Source organism: Thamnophis sirtalis, unplaced genomic scaffold, assembly GCF_051295495.1.
Source record: "Thamnophis sirtalis isolate CommonGarterSnake01/CBP01778 unplaced genomic scaffold, rThaSir2_p1.2 scaffold_9, whole genome shotgun sequence".
NCBI classification, from domain to species: domain Eukaryota; kingdom Metazoa; phylum Chordata; class Lepidosauria; order Squamata; family Natricidae; genus Thamnophis; species Thamnophis sirtalis.
Window position 1 is genome coordinate 50,813,840 of NW_028261389.1, and position 24,689 is coordinate 50,838,528.

Below are 24,689 nucleotides of genomic sequence, written 5' to 3' on the forward strand. Positions count from 1 at the left end.
CAGACTGCACCGGCCCCACCAGCTGGGGCTGAGGGGGGTCAGGAGGGCTGTCTTCCCCTTGGTGTCCTGGCGGCCTCTGCTGTGGTCTTGGGAAATTGCAGCTCTCTGTGCTGGAGTTCCTTAGGAGGATCCCCAAATCCCAACTGTGGATCGTTGTCAGGGGATTGTGCAGCCCTGACTCACCCAGAGTTGGTGGGGCTCACTCTCTCCCTCGGGTGTTGATAGCCATTGGTCCCTTCCATGACACCTCAGGTAGGTTTCCTGCCAATCCTCTGGATGAACCGCAGAGTCGGACTTCTCCCTGCCCGGGCAATCCCTGGCTGAGAAGAGAATCTTCTCTCTCTCTGCCCAGGCTATCCCTGGATGCTGGTTGCATGTGTGCCTACAGAGCATTCTCCACTGCCACTTCAACCAGTCACCCGGCATTCATGGAGGCCTGCAATTTGTTCAGGGAGCCCCCATCACCACCATTCACTTCTCTCCCTTCCTCCATCTTCCCTGAGTCTTCCTTCTCCATGGGCTGACCAGGGAGCAGCCGGGCCTCAGGACCCATAATGCAGCTCCAGTTGGAGCAAAGTATTTTTGGAGTACTGGCTTAATGTCAGATTCCAAGTAATGCACCCATCACAAAAACTAAGAAAAGTAAGAGTTTCTCAATTTTTCAAAACAATATGTCACATTATCCAACTGGGATGACAGCTTTTCACTTGGCAACTTCACTCCTCCTCCTCTGGTCAACCAGCCATTGGAATCTATCTGACTCATCAGCTAGCTATGTTGTTTTGGCTGAAGACTCCACCTACCTCAGCTCTCCCCCCCCTTCAACTCCTGACTGTGCCAAACTGAATTCATGTGAGAATAAACCAGGTTATAAACAATCCCACAATGCTATCAAATTCAAGCTTTAACCTTTAACTCCATCAAACACATCTGCTTATCCCAAATTCTTTGAAAGCATCAATAGCTGGACAAAAATGCCAAGTCCACTCTGAACACCTGGCTGACTATGCAATGAACCATAATTTTAGCAATAATGCATTATGGATCTTATTGTGTTACAAATCATCTATTATCATGCTGTTCAGAATCATTCTCCACTTGGAGAAATCAGAAGCATGGTGGGAAGACCGGTTGGAAAATAGCAGGCTCCAATAAGCACAGCGAAATCCAACCAGACAAACCGCTGTCAGGGAGTCTTCAGACTGAAACCATCTTGAAGGGACAGGGAAGAAGGAGAGGCATCTCGGACGACCAAGAGGAACTGGCAAGTTCCTCGGTAAGTTCGGAAAAAAGCTCTTTGAACTGACAGTGGGGGCAGGGGCGGTGGCCATATTCAAATGACTGCTTTAAAACTGGGACAGCTAGATTAAGATTTTTGAGAGGAGCGGTATTGGAACGGAGTGTTGGAACTGGGTGAGTGATTGGCTAACTCACAGATTAAAAACTCTGAATTTGGATTTTAAAAGGGTCCTGGAGTTCAATTAGTGGCTTATTGGCATTAGGGAAAATTCATGGAGGAAAAAAGATAAAGCAGAGGTTAAAGCAATAAAGTCTCAGAAAATTCATGTTTTGTATATCTGGATTTAAAGACACTAAAAATTACAAAAAGAAGGGACCCGGGGGCAAAGTTCCTTTTTTCATTTTCCTTTTTTTTCTTTTTTGTGGATTAAAAGTGGTTTTTGACAGTTGTTGACAATTAAAGGATCAGAGTGCATTTCAGAGAGAGGTATCAGATCCCTAAAAGTGATTCTGCCATTCAATTGGGAGGAGGGGGGCCTTGGAGTCAATTTATAGGCAGTTCCTGTGACAACTGATATTTTACAACTGGTTTCCTGGCGCTGAAATTCCTGAGATCCCATCACTTCTTGGAGAGATGTTTATGATGGCCATGTGGTAAGGTGACAAGATTTTCAGATTGGAAAAGAGGGACACCCTTGACCGGGGGGGGGGGGGGGGGCTTGATTAAAAAAAATTTTTTTTGTCAAAAGGTCACCCCAGGACACTGAAACCAGCATAAATACGAATCTGTTGCCAAACAAAATTTTGATCACGTGACCATGAGGATGCTGCAACGGTCGCTAAGTGTGAAAAATGGTCGCAACGGTCGCTAAGTGTGAAAAATGGTCATCAGTCACTTTTTTCAATGCCATTGTAACTTTGGTCACTAAATGTTTTCCCCCTCCTCGAGACTCCTCACTTAGCGACCATCAGAAATACGAATCTGTTGCCACACATCAACATTTTGATCGCGTAACCATGAGGATGCCACAACGGTCGCTAAGTGTGAAAATGGTCACTAAGTGTGAAAAATGGTCATCAGTCACTTTTTTCAATGCCATTGTATCTTCCTGATTATTAAAAGTGCAAATTCACTCAGTGTCAATCATGACTCCTGAGTCCATTTCAAAGTATTGTGCATAGAAATTTTTAAAATGGCTTGTTTCAATTTATTTTGGATAGAATCTTTTTTTAAATAGTCTAAGACAATTTAAAAAAAGAATCAACACAGAATACCACTATTTTAAAAAATCATATGCACAATAAATAAAATATTATTTTAAAATACATTGAGCCTATACTCCTTACAGTAAATGACTCATCTGGAAACAAGCCAATAGCAGTTTTGTGCTTTAAAATTTACAGATTTTCCAAAATCAGCTTAAAGTCCAAATATTTAAAGACCACCCCCCTCAAACCTCTTAGACTGCTTTTTAAAAATGAATTATGCCTTGCTTTTCTATATTATCTTCACTGACACTGTTAGTTTTATTGTTTTCTTGAAGAGATATTTTATTATTCTTTTGTAAATCCTTTTGGATTTTTTCATGAAGAATTCCAGTATAAAAATAAAAAAACAACACCATAGAGTAAGCTATCTTTTTCAAATATACTTGCAGTGGCAACCTATTACATATTACCTGGCAAAAGAAATCAGTGTTTCTTAAAATCTCTCCTTGGAGTCCAGAGGGTCAGACCCAATCAAGGGTACTCAAAATTCAAATTTGCCAGCCTATGTTGAAATCCCATCAAACAATTGTGAGAATCCACAGTAGCAGTGAATACTTAGATTTCAATATTTAATGCAATACATATTGATAAATATAACCCATACAAACAAATACCATTTTGGGATCCTGAGAGAAAATTTTTAAAACAAAGACAGTAATATAGATTCAGGCGGCTAACACATACAACTGTAATGTTTTGAACATATTTTTCTCTCTACACTATACAGCCTTCTGATGCATGAAATGAAACTCTTACTCTTAACTCTATAGGCACACAATCTTTCCAGTAGTTCACATACTAGTTGGTAACATCTTAATTTGAGGCTTGATTGGAACATTATACAGTTATTGAAAGACAGTAAAATGGACATCAACAATCTCACACCCTGCTCAAAGTTGTGACAGCAAGTTTAAATTTTTGACCTTAACTATCAAGAAAAAAACAATTTTAAAACTGGCATGTCAGTGACTTCTTAAAAGTCAGGATGCCTGGTCAAGATTAAATTGCAGGTAGATTTCTTATCACTTTCTAAAAAGAGAAAAATTCAGAACATAACAAATAAAAGGTTGTGAATTTCACAGATGAGACAGAAAACCACAAATGGGCAAATATGACCTACAAAGGCATGAATCTCCCATATTATGGGAATCCCATAAACCCTGCAGATGTTCATAATGAAATTATATTTAACTATTTGGGACAGAAAGACAACACAGACTATTTTTTAAAAAAAATTCACCAATATCACACCATAAGATTCTTTATCTTTTCTTTGCAACAATTCCTAATGGCACAAGAAATCTCCATCAATATCTATCCCCAAGAAGAAAACTCTTCTTTAACAGCAAAATAATGTAGAAAAATTACAAACAATAACTCTTTTCAGCTTTATGCACCACCCCAGTAAACACAAATGTTTGATCAGAAAAAATATGTCCAAGATAGGAGCAATAAGCTATACACCATGATTTAGGAGTTTGATTTTTTTCAAAAATAAATGCTAAAATACTAAACTGTATATATGCACATTTAGGTAAATAGTGTTCTGTATACCCTCTCGGAGGCGGCGATGGATCCCAATCACGAACGGACGCCGCCAGCAGATAACTTCCACGCGAAGCGAGAGGCTGCCCCGGCGATCGATCCCAATCATGAACGGATGCCGCCCGCAGATAACTTTCCATAACTTTCCGGGCGGCGGGACCCCCGCACAACGTTCTGTGCAGGCGGCAGCCGCTGCGCCCATGCTCTCGGAGGCGGCGATCCCATTCACGAAGAGGCAGCTCCTCGTGGGCGCAGCGCCTGCCGCCCGCACAGAGTGAATTTAATTGGGATCGCCTGCGGCCGCGAGGACCCCTACACAAATGGACTCCTCGCGGCCGCAGGCGATCCCAATTCACTCAGCCGGGGCGGGCAATTTCTGCACAAACGGACTACTCCTCGCGGCCGCAGGAGGAGAGGGAGGAGGAGGGGGCAGCCGAGCCGCCCGCACAGAGTGAATTCAATTGGGATCGCCTGCAGCCGCGAGGACTCCTGCACGAATGGAGTATTCCTCGCGGCCGCAGGCGATCCCAATTCACTCAGCCAGGGTGGGCAATTTCTGCACGAATTGCCCGCCCTGGCTGAGTGAATTGGGATCGCCTGTGGCCACGAGGAATAGTCCGTTCGTGCAGAAATTGCCCGCCCCGGCTGAGTGAATTCAATTGGGATCGCCTGCGGCCGCGAGGACTCCTCACGGCCGCAGGCGATCCCAATTCACTCAGCCGGGGCGGGCAATTTCTGCACGAACAGACTACTCCTCGCGGCCGCAGGAGGACAGGGAGGAGGAGGGGGCAGCCACCCGCACGCGGTTCAGGGGCTTCTGCCGGGCGGCGGGAGCCCCTGAACCGGCCGCGGGCGGCTGCAGCTGCCCCCACCCTCTCCTCCTGCCGCGGCGAGCAGAAAATTCGATTAGAATTAGATTACTCACCAGTCAGCACAGCTGCAACCTCTTTCGTCTTTTGTAGAAAGGAAATGGAAACTCGCGCAAGCGTGCTGAAAATTTCCCATCCCAGCCAGCTCACTGTTTGGCTGGAGTCCAGGCCAATCCAATCAGTGAGCGGCAGGCTGGGCTGGCTTAAATTTGTAGGTAGTAGGTAAAAGGCTAAAAGCACGCTTTTTTTGGCGCTCGCAGCTCCCGCCCATCAGCTGCTAGCTTGCTGGGCTGGCTCATCTGGTAGGATAGAGAACAGAACGATGAGCCAGCCCAGCAAGCTAGCAGCTGATGGGCGGGAGCTGCGAGCGCCAAAAAAAGCGTGCCTTTTAAAAAGGCGGGCGGGACGCGGGAAAATGCATTGGAAAGCGGGTGTGTCCCGCCAAAAGCGGGATGTCTGGTCACCTTACCATGTGGGGTGTTTTACTTTAATGTCTAACAGAAGATAGCCATGGGAATGTATGTTTATCCGGCTCTCAGGGCAGATTATAAAGGATACATCTTCACACTTGTGTATTGGTTAGAATTTGCATGGGAAGGGTCACTACTGCTTTAATTCTACCTGCATCGCCTAAGGGGATTCAGATGTTGCGTTGCCTCTAATGGCTTCCATTCTTCTTAATTAAAGGTTCCTTTTGGAATAATCCGTTTCAAGAGTCTTCACTTTCTTAAGTTAGGAGAGGAGCCCTTACACAGGCATCTGCTGGTGAGAAGAGAATACTACTTAGAGACAGGCAAAAGGGAAAATGTAGCTGGAGAATTTGACCTTGACTACAGGAAAATATATTTTGGAACAGTGAGAACTTTTAAAGAGTGTTTGTTTTCGCAACAGTATTTGGTTTTTACTGTCTATGGCCGTGGAAGAAAATAAATCCTCAACTTGAACTGGACTGGACTAATACTAAAATTTGATTTTAGAATCTGGAAACTGAAGGGAAAAAAGGACTGCATGAACTTTAAATTTTAGTTAAATGTGATACAATCAAAGTGGGAAAAGACGAGGAAAAACTGGGGAAAATTATTAGAACAATAAAATTACAAGTGAGAAAAAGGACTTGGAAGAATAGAGACAAGAATGATAAAAATAAGAAAAAGAAGAATAAGAAGTTAGGAGAATGGGAAGAAAGAAAAAAATTAAAAAGAAGCAGTGACCTAGAGAAAATGGTTAGAGGTGGAGGAAAAGAAAGAAGGGATATATTAGTAGATTAAAGGGAATTGCATTAATACTGTAATGATATGTAATTAATTAAGATATAAGAGAATTATTATAATATTATTAATTGTGGATAACTAATTAAGCTAAATGTTTTTATGCAAAAACCGAACTAGAGGATGTATGTTGTGTATAATAAAATAGACTAACAGGTGAAAGAGGAAAAGATAATTTGGTTTAATTTTGAAGGGGCAATTGATGATATTGTTTATGTATTAAGAAGAAAATAAGTTTAAGATGGGAAATATGGAAAGAGAATAATGGGCTGAAAGTGGAAACAGAACCATGAGGTAAAAGAGAGGATTAAATATGATACAATTTAAACATTAAAACAAAAGTCTTAAATTAGGATTTTGGATGTATAATGAATAATTTGAGATGCTAAAAAAATGTGTGTGAAACTTTAAATGGCAAGAAAGTTAGAAATTCAGATGGAGCACTCAGACCAGGAAATAGGAGAGAAGAGAGTAAAAGAGGGCTTAATTGAAGAACAAGAAGATAATAGGGAAGAAAAAGGAACTGAAAATAAAAAATAACTAGATGATTTTACTGGGGTAAAATAGATTAACAGATGAATATGAAATGATAATTTGGTTTAACTTTAAATGGGCAATTAAGGGATATTGTTTATGTATTTAAAAGAAAATAAGTTTAAGATGGAAAATATGGAGAATAATAGGGCTGAAATTGGAAACAGAATTATGATGTAAAATGGATTATGAATATGGGAAGATGTAAAAGAAAAAAACCCGGACAACACTTTGTTCATAAATATGTTAAAATTTGTAATAAAAAAATAAAAACCTAATAAAATAAAAAAGAATAATTATCCACTTGATATTTTAGCCTAGCATGCATAAATCTCTGGAAGTGAATATGCTTCAAAACAGTCCAAAACAATTATTTGTGCTTAAGGAAAACAAGAAAAACATACTATCTGTCATGACAAACCAAACTGCACTTTCAACAGAATGAATGGAACTCAAAAAAGTAAGCACCATTGATTGTCTAAACAAGTTCCCTACAAAGAGGCACGAACCCAAAGTGAGAATCATTTTAATGCCTCAAGAAATTACTAGATAAAATTAGGAGAAGAGCACAGGGCAGATATATAGCAATAGCACGTAGACTTATATACTGCTTCACAGCCCTCTCTAAGCAGTTTGCAGAGTCAACATATTGCCCCCAACAATGTCAGTCCTTATTTTATTGACCTCGGATGGATAGAAGGCTGAGTCACTCTTGAGCCGGTGAGATTAGAATTGCTGAACTGCTGGCAGTTGGCAGTCAGCAGAATTAGTCTGGAATACTGCATTCTAACCACTGCACCACCATGGCTAGTGTTCTGCTCCCCAAACCTTACTACTCTTTTCCAGTATCTGCTAACTAAGATGCTTGTTTTGCAAAGTTTAATCTAGGAAGCATAGCCAATTTCTCTTATTGTTAATCCACTGCAAAAAGTTGGCAAGATCAGAAACATGAATTTTAAAAATGAATTAGATTTGACTTTAATTAAGAGTTCATTGATTTAGCTAAAACTATCCAACTATCCCTTCTTGGTTTAATAATTTAGTGCTTCTACCATATTCAAATCAAATTTATTAGTTAGTAGGTTGTATCCAAGAACCAGGAGCCAAAGATTTGAATCATTGGCTAGCATTCTATAGATTTCCTGATTATATTTTCATCTAGAAAAGTAAAGTATCTGCCTTATCTTCTCTGTTACATAGCCTGTTGTCTCAGATTTCTATATTAAATATTCAGTATACTTTATTATATAATCTTTGTCAGTAAGCATAAAATATATTTTCTGCAATTCTTAATCAGATGAGGTTTATTTATTCAACAGTCACACTCAAGAACTGGTTTGCACTATATCTTAAATATGGTCTCAGTTTAACAAAAGATTTCTCGCAAACTATGATCTTTTTAAAATCAATCATACCAGATGTTTTTGCTTACATTTTCAATATTGCATTTTGTATATACAGTATTTCTGTGTATAATAATCTGTATATCTACATAAACTCATAGAAAGATAAAAAGAAATGCAAGGTAGAACTGTGAGGACCTGCCTCACTCCCCCTTCAAAAGAAAGTGTAGACTCTTGAAAACCTGGTATTTCTAAAAGGAATCTGTTATTGAAAGGAGTAAAAGCAGATCAACATCGAAAGCAGACCCTCGGGCTATACAATCCATAATAAAGAGACTTAGGAACCCCTCCCAATGTGGATTCCCACCAATCTGCAAAGGTGAAGATGTTTTTGTACCAGCCTCTCTGAGAATCAGATAAGGGAGTACTTTAATTTGGTAACACCCCAGCGGGGTGTTAAAAGCAGTCTTCCACTCATCCTCTTTCTTAATTCTGATGCGGTACTACGCCTCTTGAAAATTCAGCTTTGAAAAGGTTGTTTCCTTTCTCCACCTCCCTTCTCACTGGGAGATTTGCAAATGTTACATGTTTCTGGAATTTTACATTTCAACCCCTCCAGTTTACTTTAGGGTTCTACTTCCATAACCACATGAGCCCTAGGACTAGTGGTGATTCCATTCCTGGTGCTACTATGAATGTGAGGGTCTCACTATGGTCCCCCAGTTTTGGACCCAGCCATTTTGAGCAACTATCTCCCAGTCTCCAACCTTCCCTTTGTAGGGAAGGTTGTTGAGAAAGTGGTGGCCTCGCAACTCTGACGGTCCTTGGATGAAGCCGATTATCTAGACTCTTTTCAGTCGGGTTTCAGGCCTGGTTACAGCACGGAAACTGCTTTGGTCGCGCTGATCGATGATCTCTGGCGGGCCAGGGATGGGGGTCACCCCTCTATCCTTGTGCTTCTTGACCTCTCAGCGGCCTTCGATACCATCGACCATGGTATCCTTCTGCGACGGTTGCGAGAGGTGGGGGTGGGAGGCACCGTTTTGCGGTGGTTCTCCTCCTACCTCTCGGACAGGTCGCAGTCGGTGTTGGTCGGAGGGCAGAGATCGACCCTAAGGCCCCTCAACTATGGGGTGCCACAGGGTTCGGTCCTGTCCCCCCTCCTATTTAACATCTACATGAAGCCGCTGGGTGAGATCATACGCCGGCACGGGATTAAGTATCACCAATATGCAGACGATACGCAGCTGTATCTGTCTGCCCCGTGCCAACTCAGCGAAGCAGTAGAAGTGATGTGCCAGTGCCTGGAGGCTGTTAGAGTCTGGATGGGAGCAAACAAGTTGGCACTCAATCCAGACAAGACCGAGTGGCTTCTGATGTTCCCTCCCAAGATTGTCCAACTGTTCCATCTCTCAGGCTGGGGGATGAAAATATATGCCCCTCAGAGAGGGTTTGCAATTTGGGAGTCCTCCTAGACCCACAGCTGACTCTAGAACACCATCTGTCGGCTGTGACCAGGGGGACCTTTGCCCAGGTTCGCCTGGTGCACCAATTACGACCCTACCTGGATCGGGAGGCCCTTCAGACAGTCACTCACGCCCTTGTGACCTCAAGACTGGATTATTGTAATGCGTTCTACATGGGGCTGCCCTTGAAGAGTGTTCGAAGACTCCAATTAGTCCAGAATGCAGCCGCGCAAGCGATTGTGGGTGCACCAAGGTACACCCACGTTACACCTATCCTCCGCGAGCTGCACTGGCTACCTATTAGTCTCCGAATCCGCTTCAAGGTGCTGGTCGCTACCTATAAAGCCCTACATGGCATCGGACCTGGGTACCTGAGAGACCGCCTCCTGCCCATTACCTCTCTCAGACCAATTAGATCACACAGGTTGGGTCTCCTCCGGATCCCATCTGCCAGCCAATGTCGGCTGGCGACTCCCGGGGGAGAGCCTTCTCTGTTGCAGCTCCGGCCCTCTGGAACGAGCTCCCTGTTGAGATCTGGATCCTTACTACCCTCCCGGCCTTCCGCAAAGCCACCAAGTCCTGGCTGTTCCAGCAGGCTGGGGGGAGCTGAGAAGCATCTACCTCCATAGAAATTTTGAATGTTGGTTTTGTTTTTAATATGTTGTCTTTGTCTTGTTCCCCCCTTTCCCTTGTCTTTTGTGAGCCGCCCGGAGTCCTCCAGGAGTGGGCGGCATACAAGACAAATAAATAAATAAATAAATAAATAAATAAATAAATAAATAAATAAATAAATAAATAAATAAATAAATAAATAAATAAATAAATAAATAAATATTTGTAATGGTTCTGTGGCAAAAATGGCAGGATTCCCCCCTGCTTCTGTGCTGTCTAGCTGGCAGAAAGAGATGGGATTTTTATTTTCCTTAGGTGGATTCCCAGTCTCCCTGCCAGGGTTGGGCTAATTAAACATCAGATACATCCTGAGTCCAGTAATGCTGCTACTTCCTGCCCTTTCCTTTGGTTGGGGATAAAAAGTCTTAGGAGTAGGGTGAGTGGTTGGATTGGGTCACTTACCAGTGGGTCATCTTCTGGATCACTTTTGAACTGGCTCAATCTTCTTGAGGTGCCAGAGTTCCTTTCTCTGGGTTTTGGGGAGAACAAAACTCCATGGCCTCCAGGCTTCTCGGTGCAGTTTCTTTTGCTTGGGTGGAGGGATGGTTTTTTCAGGTTTTCCCCCCTGATGGGTGGTCAGGTTTTCTGGCGGGGATTTTTGAACTGCACTCTGATGAATGGTACCCCTCCTTCCCACGGTTGAAACAACCTGATGGTCTTAGCGTCATGGTGGTTTGGGGCTTGAATGGTTCCAATGGGTTGGGGATCTTCTCCAGACTCTGCCAGTACAGTATTGGTTTTGGGTCATGTCAATATCTGCCTCCTCTGCCACCAAGTACCATTCATGAAGGCGGTTAGCCCCCCCCCCCCCGGGCCAGGCAGGCAGTGTACAGGTCATCACTGAGCCTGTCTTTGAACCAGCAGACTAGGATATCTTCTGGCCAGTCCACTCGGCTGGCCAGGTCACAGAAATCTTCAATGTATTCAGCCACAGGGTGACAGCCCTGATTTATGACTCTAATACAGGTCGCAGACTTTGCGATCGGCGAGGGGGGTCTTTGAAGTGCTGTCATGAATGGATCGAAGTCCCGCAACTCTGGAGCATCAGCATTGTGGAGGGTCACCATCCATCTGGCAGCTGCCCCTTCTATAGCTAGGGTGGCAACTCGTACTCATACTCCCTGGGTTGGAAAATCACGCCCACATTTTTGCATATAGGTGAGGATCTCAGCCAGGAAAAACCCCAATTTCTGGGAATCTCTGTCAAATTTTATTCCCAAAAGGGGAGCTTCCCTCTCTAGCCATGGGCCCCTGGGTTGGCCTGGAAACATCGCCTGGGCTGGAAAGACAGGAGGCTGATCTCTGGCATGGCTGCTGCTCCCCTGGCTTGGTCAACTGCTTGGTCAAACATGGCTGGATCAGGTGTGACTTCTCGGGGTCCTTCAGCTGCTGGATCACCCACTCTTCTACATTGGCATCCTGATTCACCTCAGACACTGAGGTATTGCAGGGCTTTCATCATCAGGCAGTTGATGTGCTGCTTCAAATGATCATCCGCTAGTGGTTCCCCAATCAGTTCTTCCTGATCAGAAAGGGCTTCCAGTTCCTTTTTCTACCCAGGTTTGCAGCTGCTGTGGGTGACGGTCACGCCCTTGGTTCTTCCATCCCAGCTGTCCCTTTTTCCTATGCCGACAGACCATCATGGCTTCATGGAACTTTCAAAGACAATTTTGATGACTTCTATGAGACACATGAAGCCAGTATCAGGTTGGGTAGTTGTCGAGGTTTCTCCTCAGCACTTGGCTTCCCCTTATTCACTGCTCTGTTTGGACATTGCTGCAGGGTCCCCTTGGTAGAGTATAAATTTGGGGGAAAAAATCCCTCTCTGGGTTGACCACTATTGCAGAGCCTGCTTTATGTAAGGACTTGCCTTGTCCCCATCCCCCCTTCAATAGAAAGCATAGACTCTTGAAAACCTGGTATTTCCAAAGGAATAAAAGCAAATCAACATTGAAAGCAGGCTCTAGGACCCTCAGGCTATACAATCCATGATAAAGGGACTTGGGAACCCATCCCGATGTGGATTCCCACCCATCCACAAATGTGAAGATGTTTTTGTACCAGCCTCTCTGAGAATCAGATAAGCAGGAGTTCTCAACTATCATGTTTTGGAGTTTCAAAACTACATGGCTCCCCTCCTCCCTTTGCAGTCTCCAAGAGGTAAGGATTTTCCAGACCTCTGAGGTGCCAGGCAATGGTTATAAATCAGGCAAAAGGCTATATAAACATGCAAGGCAAGACATAGAAAGGAGAAAGAACAAAATGCACCAAATCCAAACCCCTCCCCCGTCTTTGTCCACCAAAGAATGGCAGATACACAGATCTGACAAGAACACAGGGTGTTCTGACTCCGAGCAGGGCGCAGAGAGGTTGGTTGGCCACCAGGAGGCGCCTGAGCCTTGGACCAGTGGGGAGGAGACAAGGGAGTGTGATTGTGATGTCATGCATTGGAGCAGTGGGTAGGAGACAAGGGAATTGTTCCTAGATGCCCGGCAATGGAGAGCTAAAGGCGTAAGGAGCAGTTACACAGTTACAGGAAATATTTGCCCTCAGCTGGTGATAATTAGGCTCCTCTCAAGACTATAAAAGGAATGATTGTGCATGTGCCCTTTGCAGGAGAACGTATTCAATAATGCTGGAGAACTTTCGTGGCTAGCTTGGCAGGCTGGATTGCTGCCAACGTCTTGTCTGTGCTGGCTTGCTGCCAAGGTCCTGTCTGTGTGTTAATAAATCCTTTAAGTATCTTTGTCTTGGCGTGCTTTGGTGTAGGACTAGAGGGGTCAGAACAGGCTGGTATCTCCGAATGAATTAGTAGAGATGGAGAATTCTGGGCTGAAAGAGTGTACATACATACATAACAAAATCCACTGGTACCATGGGAACTTTATTCTAACTAAAACAACTAAAAAGAACACAAAATTATTATTATTATTATTATTATCATCATCATCATCATCATCATCATCATCACCATCATCATCACCATCATCATCATCATCACCATCATTATCATCATTATCATCATTATCATCATTATCATCATTATCATTATTATTTGGATGTCAGATATACTGATGGTAGTTGCTCCATTACTGTTGGTCTCTGGACCAAGCATTCCTTCTACATGTTTATCTATAAAGGAGAGTTGAGAAAACAACTGTGCTTTCTGATGTCACTACACCATCACTGCTTACTGCCAAACACTTAAGGGTTTAAAGAACAAACAATATGCAGAACAGGAGAAGATATATGTTGTATGTAGATAGCATCATTATGCAAAGCCAATTGCTAAAAGAAAGGCCAAACAAAGTTTTGGTTTCTCATGTTATATTCATTCTCTTTTGGTCAGATAAACCTCACCAAATTACAATGGGCGAATATATCTTGGCAGAAAATCTTTTTATATTGGTTTTAATTCACACTACAGGCTATATAAAGTTTTTACTTTTCCTCACTGTGTGTTTTTGTAATTGTTTTTCTTTTTTCTTTTTACCCAGAGTCTGAGAAAGAGAGAATGAAAAGTGAGTCAACTAATTAATTAAGTATATAAATGTCAGTCTCCTTAATGAGATGGTTATGATTAGACTGCAGCTTTATGCAGGGACGTGCAGTCAGGGGAGACAGGGGAGGCAGGGCCTCACCACTGTCATTATGAAAAGAAAAACAAATTAAAAGGAAAAAGGCAGAGGTAGTTGCTGCCAGAGTCACAGTGGATGACTCTAGTTAGTGCTTAACTGCAGGGGGAGGCGAGAGAACAACGGGCCTCCTTTACTCTAGCTTTATGATTACTTGAGCAGAGTTAAGCAAGGGTTAAAAGGCGAAAAATTCCTTATGCAAAGGAGGCACGTGGTTCTCTCACCTCCTCCTGCAGAGGGCACTTTGTTTAGAGGCTTTTTTTAAACAGTTAAGCAGAGTCATCCATGTGGTGACTCTAGCAGCAACTATCCCAGCCTGGCTAGAGCACCTCTTGCCTTTTTCTTTTTTACATTTTCATCGTGGTGGACAAGAGGAGAGTTGAAATCCTCTGACACAGCTGGAAAAGGTATGTGGGTCGGAGGGAGGGGGCAGGGGGGAGGAATTCAAAATTATTTGTAAGTAATTGTAATTTGTTTTATTATAAGTTGTGTGTGTGTGTGTGTGTGTGTGTGTGTGTGTGTGTGTGTTTTACCCGCCTCTGCTGGCGCGTGGGCTGGCACTTTTTTATTTTTTATTTTTTATTTTTTAAAGCCATGCCGCCGCACCTTGCCGTAGAGCGAAACATGTCCTGCTTTATGGCTGGGAGGCGTGCTGGCACTTTAAAGCGCATGCTGCCACCCCGGTCATACAGCAGGACGTGTTTCGCTCTGTGACAAGGTGCAGCGGCATGACTTTAAAGTGCCAGCATGCCTTCCGGCCATTCAGCAGGTCCCGCTGAATGGCCGAGGGGCGGCATGCACTTTAAAGTGCCAGGCGTGCCTCCTGGCCATAAACCAGGACATGTTTTGCTCTATGGCAGGGTGCGGCGGCATGCACTTTAAAGTGCCGGCGTGCTTTCCAGCCTAATAGCCGGCACTTTAAAGTGCATGCCACCATGCCCCGCCATACAGCGAAACACGTCCTGCTTTATGGCCGGGAAGCGCGCTGGCACTTTAAAGTGCATGGTGCTGCCCCGGCCCCGGCCATACAGCCCGCTGTATGGCCGGGGCGGCGGCATGCACTTTAAAATGCCGGTGCGCCTTCCAGCCATTCAGTGGGACCTGCTGTATGGCCAGGGTGGTGGCATGCACTTTAAAGTGCTGCACGCCAGGCTGGGCAAGTCCCGGAAGACGGGCGGGAGATGGCGCAGGCAGCCAGAGCCCCTTCTGTCACCTTCCCTGAGGATCCACTGAGCAGTGGCAGCGGTGGCCACGTCTCGCAGAGTCACAGCAGCATCTCCAGCATCGACGGCTGCTGGCCATGCCTCCTACCTGCTCTCTTCTTGCTGCTTCTCACCGCCGTGCTCTGCCGCCTCGCCCCCGCCTCCTCCGTCCCCGCCACTGTGTCTGACAGAGGTGTCTCGCGTCTATGGCGGACATAAACATGAGACGCATGTTGGACACTGCAGTGGGGACGGTGCTTCTTGCCGCTGCCGCGCTCTTGCCTCACCAACCATAATCCTCACCGCATGTCACTGGCTTTATAGTTATAGAGAATGAACAGTTATATTTTAAGATTTTTATGCTACAGTTCAGGAGTATGACAATAGAATGAAGAATCTCTAAAGGTGTATTATGAATTTGCTCTATAATCCCATTCACTCCTCCACATTGTCATAAAGACTGAATCAAGAATTCTTGCAGTTATGATTGCTTTTATTGTTCCTGCAATGTGCCATCACTGTAATTAATTTGTTATATTAGAAATGTAAATTTCCATCTGTTTTTAATCCAACCACTCCCATAAACAGGACTGCATTTATTTATTATCTGTCTACAAAAATAGCACCATCTGCAGACTTCCGGTGGGCGGAGCCTGACAGGGGGTTGTTATTTTTAACAGCTCTGGAATCTTGGCGTCGTTAAACTGTCTAAACAGCAATCTATCAAGCTGTTCAGCAGTTCATTTACCATCTCTTCGGGCTTAGAAGAGAGAGGTGAGAAGCTATGCATCAGAAGCTCTCCAACTAGCCCTTTCAGCCTAAACGCTGGGAGGAAGGGGGAGGGCACCGGCTGCAGCATGGCAGCTCCGAGCCGGGATTCATTCTGCCTTTTGTTGCAGAATGAAGGTTTTCGCTCATCCTCAGCACAAATGATTTACTGTGGTCTTCAAGCTGAGCTGAACCAATATTGGTGAACATCTAATTGTATGTATAAATCCTTAGCGCCATCTGCAAATAATTCCTTCTGCTAATTACTTGCTGAAAGTTCTATGAAAAATGGCGCCGAGCTGTGTAGGAGGGGTGTGACTCGGATAGAATTTTTGCGAAGCCTAAAAGTGATGTATTACCAAGAAGTGATTTATTATCAAACCAAATAGCAATTACTGCATAATTGGACTGCTTGGACTTTTTAACTGACTAAAGAAGATTAAACTTGAGATGGCTTCTAAGCAAAAATTCCCCCCTCCTCCCCCCGCATCGAAAAGTGCTGGAAATTCACCAGCGCCTTCTGCTAAATTACAATCATTACTCCCTTCTACTTCTGCAGGGGACCCCCTGACAAGGGAAATTCTTCAGAAGGAATTAATCGATGCGTTAAAAAAATCATGCTGTTATGATGGAAGCAAAACTTAAGGAAGAGATAGCTGCTTCTAACAAACAGATGTCTGAAGAACTTAGGACATGTAACCAAATGATTAGAGGGGACTTTCTGATGGCTCTGAATTCGCTAGCTGGTTATGCACATGGACTTGAAGAAAAGTTAGAAGATCTTAGTGTTGATACGAACTTGGTAATGAAGATGGAGGCGGTCCAGCAAAAGGTCAGCGATGCAGAAAATGAAATCATAATGCAACAGTATAGGCAAATGGAATTTGCTTTAAGGATAAGGGGCCTCCCTGAAAATACACAAGAGAAACTGAAACAGACTCTCTCTGAAGCCTTCGACCTGCTGGCGGGAAGGTCAGGAGGGAATCTTGATTGGCAAATCGAAAAGGTTTACCGCGTTAATTCCTGGCTGGCAAAACAAAAACAATTACCAAGAGATATAGTGATCCACTTCGCCACTAGAGATGTGAGAAACATGATATTACAGGAATCCTACAAAAATAAGCTTCAAATCGGGGGATGGGAGGTGACTGTCCTGAAGGAGATACCACCTAAAATGCTGAGATCTAGGAAAGACTATGCCTTTTTAGTTGAAGAGCTTAAAAATCGCCAGATACAGTTTAGATGGGACGCACCAGCCGGCATCGCATTTAGCTACCTTGGAAAAAGACATCGCCTCAATACAGTATGGAAGGCACAAGATTTCTACACCAACATATTGAAGGGTGGACAATCCCCTTCCTCTAGATCTAGACAAAGAGAACAAGAAGGATATGATGGAAAGCAAACCACTCAAATATTAACAAGGGGTGATCAACTTGTTCTCTCAGAGGTACAAGAAGCTAAAGAACAAAGACAAGACTGCATGGTTACTAGACGAATGGAACAGGAATTAAGAAAGCAACGTACACAAGCCACCTTTCAGGAGCATACAGGTGTTACATCAGAAGCAGTGGGAGGAGCTAGGCGAAAGGTTAAATTCCAAGATGTTCAGATGGCTCTTAAAAAGTTTCAGGGGGCTAATGATGGTAACTAAGTCTCTAATATGGAATGTTAAGCAATTGGATCAATTTAGCAGAGGAAGGAGTGCTCAGTATTGAAGGGTTTGATTTGGTATATGGCTGCTTGTTTGCTGTATAATAAAGAGGTGGATGAAAATTTTAAAGGTCATGTTCTGGAGAATGCTTTGCTATGGGTTGGGAAAAAACATTAATATAAATTAAATGACATGGTAGACTTATAAAAAGGTTAAGGTATTCTGGTCAAAAATATGATGGATTATGCAAAATGTTCTAAAAAAAAGGATAAAGTTACCCCCCACCTATTTTTTGTTATGTATAATTACTGACTGTACAGTAGTAGAGATTAACCTGACTTTGCATTTGATAACTGCAGCTAGATTGTTGGTGGCGCAATACTGGAAGAAGGAAGATTTGTCTACTATCCAAGAATGGACATTGAAAATCACAAACTTAGCAGAGATGGCTAAAATATTTGCATATCTCAAGGATAATTCGAACGAGAGATATAAACGAGACTGGGAAAAATGGATTGACTATATTCAAAATAAATATGGGTCTAGGAAATTTCAGATAGCTTATGATTAAGATCAGAAATGATACAAATTGTTTATAGTTAGCCTAGCAAGGAGGACCTAAGCTGAATTCAAAGATGTTATTAACTTTCTACTTTCTCTTTAAATATATTTTAAACTGTTTTTGTTAAAGATTTATACCTTGTATTGGTTCTGGGAAGTCAGGGTGGGGGAAGGTTGGGGGAGTTGGGGCGGAGGGTGGGAGTTTACTAAGTTGGAGGAGGGGTGTTGGATGATTGTACATGTATATTGCTATTTTTTTCTTTTTTATGTATATCGAAATGGAATTATAAATACCATCATCTGGATCCCTTTCAGTCCGGATTCAGGCCTGGCTACAGCACGGAAACCGCTTTGGTCACGCTGACCGATGATCTCTGGAGAGCCAGGGATGGAGGTCATCCCTCCATCCTAGTGCTTCTTGACCTCTCAGCGGCCTTCGATACCATTGACCATGGTATCCTTCTGCGACAGTTACAAGAGGTGGGGGTGGGAGGCACCATTTTTTGGTGGTTCTCCTCCTACCTCTCGGACAGGTCGCAGTCGGTGTTGGTCGAGGGGCAGAGGTCGACCCCTAGGCCCCTGAAATATGGGGTCCCACAGGGTTTGGTCCTATCCCCCCTCCTGTTTAACATCTACATGAAGCCGTTGGGTGAGATCATTCGGCGGCATGGGATAAAATACCATCAGTACGCGGATGATACCCAGTTGTATCTGTCCGCCCCGTGCCAACTCAGTGAAGCGGTGGACGTGATGTGCCAGTGCCTGGAGGCTGTCAGGGTCTGGATGGAGGTTAACAAGCTTGCGCTCAATCCAGACAAGACCGAGTGGCTGTTGTGTTTCCCTCCCAAAAATTTGGTTAGTATTCCATCACTCAGGCTGGGGGGTGAACTTTTACGCCCCTCAGACAGGGTTCGCAATTTGGGAGTCCTCCTGGACCCACAGCTGACCTTAGAACATCATTTGTCGGCTGTGACCAGGGGGGCATTTGCCCAGGTTCGCCTGGTGCACCAATTGCATCCCTACCTGAACCGGGAGGCATTCGCAACAGTCACTCATGCCCTCGTGACCTCAAGACTGGACTACTGCAATGTGCTCTACATGGGGCATCCCTTGAAGAGCATTCAGAGACTTCAGCTTGTCCAGAATGCAGCCGCGCGAGCGATCGTGGGTGCACCTTGGTACACCCACGTTACACCTATCCTCCGCGAGCTGCACTGGTTACCGATTGGTCTCCGGATAGGTGCTAGTTGTCACTTATAAAGCCCTTCATGGTATTGGACCTGGGTACTTGAGAGACCGCCTGCTGCCAATTACCTCCCAAAGACCCATTAGATCACACAGGGCTGGCCTCCTCCGGGTTCCGTCTACCAGCCAATGCCATCGGGCTACTACCCGGGGGAGGGCCTTCTCTGTGGCAGCTCCGGCCTTTTGGAACGAACTCCCCGCAGAGATTCGGACCCTCACCTCTCTCCAGGCCTTCCAAAAAGCCGTTAAAACCTGGCTGTGTCGGCAGGCCTGGGGTTGATGAGTTCCCTTCCCCTCTCAATGTGTGTGGCTGTTGGTTATTTTAAATGCTTGTATTTGTAGTTTTTGTGTTTCTCTTCCCTCCTTGGGTTTGTGCGCCGTCCTGAGTCCCTCTGGGAATAGGGCAGCATATAAATAAAACGAAACCTAAACCTAAACCAACACAAAAGGGAGTTTGCTCAGAAGCGGAAATACACCAAGTGAATTAGAGCAAGAGTGGGAAGCAGAGGAGAGAAGAAAGATAGGAAGAGAGGGATAGGAGAGAGGGTGAAGGGGGAAGATGAGGTGTATAAGGAGGAGTGGTAAGGAGAGAGAGGAGAAGGAGAAAGGAAGGGGAAGTAGAGTAGAAAATGATGGCGGGAAGAAAGGATGTAGAAAGGGGGAGGAGAGAGGGGGAAGGAAGTGTCAGATAAGGTATAAATATGGTGTATGGAGAGCAGAAGAGCCAATAACTGGGTTTTTCTTTTTTCTTCTTTGGTAGTTGATGGTAAGATGAATTGATGTAAGTACTTAATAATACAACATGATATTGACTATGTAATAGTATACATGTGATTATATGCTATGAAAATGGAAAATAAAAACTTTCTATGGAAAAAGTTTTTTTTTAAAATAGCACCATCCGCACTTACATCACTTTGTTCTATCTTAGTTGGACATATTGTTTTCCAAAATTATAAATGTTACTTAGCTGACAGATTAACTATCCTCAGTGCTAGATCTATAGAAACTATAAATTGTGATTTTGTCTTATTTCTAGTTTATTTAGTTAACATATTTATTTTAACAAAGGTAATTAGTAAACTTGAAACTATCTTTTAATTAAGTGACTGCTGGGCTGAGCAATCCTATAGGGGCAGAAACAATGGAATTCAATATATCCTTGACAGCTTGTTTGAAGGCTTCTAGCACAACAAAACACTCAATCTCATATGGCAGCCTGTCTCCCTGGCTGATAGTTCATAAATAAAAGAATGCATTATTTTGTTTCCTAGGGTGACTTTTTATACTGTCCCCAAAGATGTGTTTTGTCCCTATTCATGAAGGACATAGCAAATGTAACAGAGCAGTATAAGACTTTGGTTTCTCCATCATCATTTTGTCTGATCACCTTTGCATGCCTGCTAGCATGTTGCCCAGAACAAAAGTCATTCTAAGAAGAAATGATGAAGAAAGACATGAACTCTTATACTGCTTTTTTACCAAGAAGCTTAAGAAATAGAGTAGAAACAAAAAATAATAATGTGTTTCTCTGCTCTGTGCCCCAAAATGCAGGAAAAAATACCTTACTTTTTCCTGAAACAAATGATTCCTGAAAATTCTAGAGCTGCAATTCAGCCTAGAGTTAGTTTGAGTTTATTGATTAGTCTTTAGGCCATATTAAAGTGCAGAGTTCCAGATACAAATTATTACTAAAATCTGATAAAAAAAATTCAAAATGGAATTGGATAAAATACAATAATTTAATATATAGATAAATAAAATACAATAAAATTATATATTTGGTGTCACCCCTATAATCTGCCCCAATCAGTCCCACATATGTTGATTTCAACTGAACCATTTTGCTTAATACTGTGCTATGTTAAATGTTATTTTCAGATTCTGGTCACACATAAGGTGTGATATATTTAATTTATACATCAATGACTTGCCTAGAGTTTGTTATTTTTTTCTCCAATGTTTCTAAAAGAAAGAAAATAACTGGTACAGTTTTTTTACTTCTTGTGGATCTAATAAATAACACAGCCTCATTGCAGGAAACAAAAGCAATAAAGCTGGAAGATGTTGTGTATGGCAGTTTCCTGGTTACACTAGGGGGTGCCATACTCAGTTCTGATTTGGTTCCTACTTGACAGCTGGCATATATAAAGAGCTGTCAAGCGGGGTCTCAGTGTTACCATTATCTGAGCGACACGAGTAGTAAAATACCACATTGGCAACCTGTTAGCAATAAACTGTTAGCATTAAGAGATATGGCTTGCCTCAGTCCTTCCCTCCACCTGAGTTCTCCCAGATAGAACAGAAGACAAATATGGAACCTTATTACAGTACATATCTTTGAAACAGGGAGCAATGCATTACTTTTAATCAGGGATGTCAAACTCGATCCCCTTGTGGGCCATATAAGGATTTTATTTGCTTTTGGGGGCTAGGGTGGGTGTGGCCTGATCATTGAGGCTGACTGGATGGGCTGGGCCTGGAGCGGTACGGGCCAGTCCCTCGTCTGGGACAGTCTGCGGAACAACTCTGGGTCTATCGTGGGCCAAACCCCACCCACAGGCCATGTGTTTGACATGTATGCTCTAAATCCTTGCAGGAACTGATGGCTTTGTACTTTTAGTAATAGTATATAACCAGAGATTCTCTTTGAGAGCAAAGAGAAAATATCTGCTGCAAACTCCGCGTAGCCATCAGAAAGGGCATCCAGCCAATAAATGCTTAGCTCCATTCAATTGCCCTGATTCCACCCCGATGCAAAGGATTACAGGGTCATTAATATTTTAAAAAGTAACAGTATATAATTATATTCTCATGAATAAAAATTACATAGATTGTAATTCTATGAAAAAGCTGTTAGGAATTAGGAAGATGGATAAGCACTGTAAGCAATTCCTTGAAGTTCAAGGCTTTTCTATGTTATGTAATGTTGGGTACTGATAATAGAAGTAAGAATAGCTTGTATACCATATTTTTCGGAGTATAAGACATATTTTTTCCTCAAAAAAGAGGCTGACTCAACCTTCGTTGGATTGTTCTCACTTGTTGTATTCAATAAAGAGATGTTGTTACCGTTAAGCCTGTGTGTGCCTATCCATTACCCAATCTAACACTGGTGATGAAGGTGGGTTGGAAGGCAACTAGGTGAAGCAAAAAGAGCGGAGAAATCCAGCAAGTACATCCAGCCCAGAGCCCCAGCGTGGCATCGAACAGCCATTTTTGAGCGGCAAACTTGAATCGAGACTGCGATCTTACCATCGATTCCAACAGACGTCCACCACCACCCCACAACCACTCCAGCCATTTTCAGACTCTGGACCTTTGGACCTTTTGCCCCCACCCCCACCCTTTCCCTCCATCTCCAGACTTATAAGAGGGAGAGGGGCTGTGGAACTCTCCCTCCTTTTCTTTCTACTATCATTGGTCTTTCCGACCGCGGGTTTTTTTTTTTTGCACTATCCCACTTGAGTGGTACCTCTATCAAGATCTGCCCAATTTTTGTGTATGGGGAGTGTATGGTGTGATTGTTGGACGAATGAACCCACCTAATTTTAATTATTTTATTACTATACTATTGTATTTTTATATGTTTTAAATGGATTGTGGGGTATGTATGTGAGAGTGACTGGGAGTGCATCTAAGAGGATTGAGGGCACGACCTGGTGCCTCCCCCACTGAGTGCTCAAGCAGAAGTGGTAGTTTGTAGTTTGTAGTTTGTAGTTTATTAACATTTATAGGCCGCCCTTTTCCCTGAGGGGACTCAGGACGGTTTACATAAAATCAGGGGAGGGAAATACAAACAATAACGTAGACAAACATTGAGTAAAATCATGAGCAACATTCATTCATCATTCGGGAGGGGCAATTATCTTTGTCCCCAGGCCTGACGGGCGAGCCAGGTCTTAAGGGCTATGCGGAAGGCCTGGACGGTGGTGAGAGTACGAATCTCCACGGGGAGATCGTTCCAAAGGGTCGGAGCTACTACTGAAAAGGCTCTCCTCCTTGTAGTTGCCAGCCGGCACTGGCTGGCAGATGGAACTCGGAGGAGGCCCAATCTGTGAGATCTAATTGGTCGCAGGGAGGTAATTGGCAGGAGGCGGTCTCTCAAGTACGCAGATCCACTACCATGGAGGGCTTTATGGGTGACTAGTAGCACCTTGAAGCGCACCCGGAGATCGACAGGTAGCCAGCGCAGCTCGCGGAGGATAGATGTTATGTGGGTGAACCGAGGTGCACCCACGATCACTCGCGCGGCCGCGTTCTGGACTAGCTGAAGTCGCCGGATGCTCTTCAAGGGCAGCCCCATGTAGAGCACATTGCAGTATTCCAGCCTAGAGGTCACAAGGGCCCGAGTGACTGTTGTGAGAGCCTCCCGATTCAGGTAGGGTCGCAACTGGCGCACCAGGCGAACCTGGGCAAATGCCCCCCTGGTCACAGCCGTCAGATGGTGGTCAAAGGACAGCTGTGGATCCAGGAGGACTCCCAAGTGGTAGGGGGGACCAGGCCTAGAATGAGTGATAGATGTGACCTGCTGGCTAGAGCGTGGGCCGTGGGAGTGGGGAGGGACCCTCTGGGATGGGGGTGGGCCGGAGCATTCTGGTCATGTTAGGGAGGGGCAGGTACGATGGGGGCTACAGGCTAGCCATTACCAGGGAAGGAGGGCTCGCTATGTCACAGCGATCTCTCGTTCCGGCCCTGTAAGCTCAACTCTAGGGCCAGATGGCAGGAGAAGCCAGGGCCCTGGTCTCAGGTTGCTGTTGCTAAATGCCAGGTCTGTGATCCAGAAAGCTCCCCTCGTCCGGGACTTAATACTTGACGAGGGGGCAGACCTGGCATGTATTACTAAGACCTGGTTGGGCCATGAGGGAGGAGTCCCCCTCTCTGAAATGTGCCCAGAAGGGTTTCAGGTGCTCTATCAACCACGACACCAGAAAAGGGGTGGGGGAGTGGCAATTATTATCTGGAAATCTTTAGTACCTCGGAGCCCTGTTTTGGAGATTATTGGGTGTGAGTCCCTTTTCTTGAAGTTGGATCTAGGGGTTCAAGTGGGCGTGTTGTTGATGTACCTACCTCCTAGCTGCATCACAACAGCCCTGCCTGCGCTCCTGGAGTCAGTAGCCGGGCTGGCAATTGAGTTCCCCAGACTGTTAGTACTGGGGGACTTTAATCTACTGTCCTTAGGCAAATGCTCTGATGGGGCCCAGGAATTCATGGCTTCCATGACAGCCATGGACTTGACCCAAGTAATCCAGGGTCCGACTCATAGAGCGGGACACACGCTTGACCTAGTGTTTCTCTCGGGGCAGTGGAGACGTGATCTCGAGTTGAGGGCAATAGACATCTTGCCCTTGTCATGGTCGGATCACTACCTGTTGAGGCTTGATTTTTGGAAACTACTCCCCCACCGCAAGGAGGTGGA

General features: G+C 44.2%; 1 protein-coding gene across 1 annotated transcript in view; it reads right to left on the reverse strand.

Annotated features, from left to right (window-relative positions):
• The window catches only part of LOC106551403 (monocarboxylate transporter 2-like), a 163,926-nt gene that overhangs the window by 19,745 nt on the left and 119,492 nt on the right, over positions 1-24,689 (reverse strand). The window lies entirely within an intron of this gene.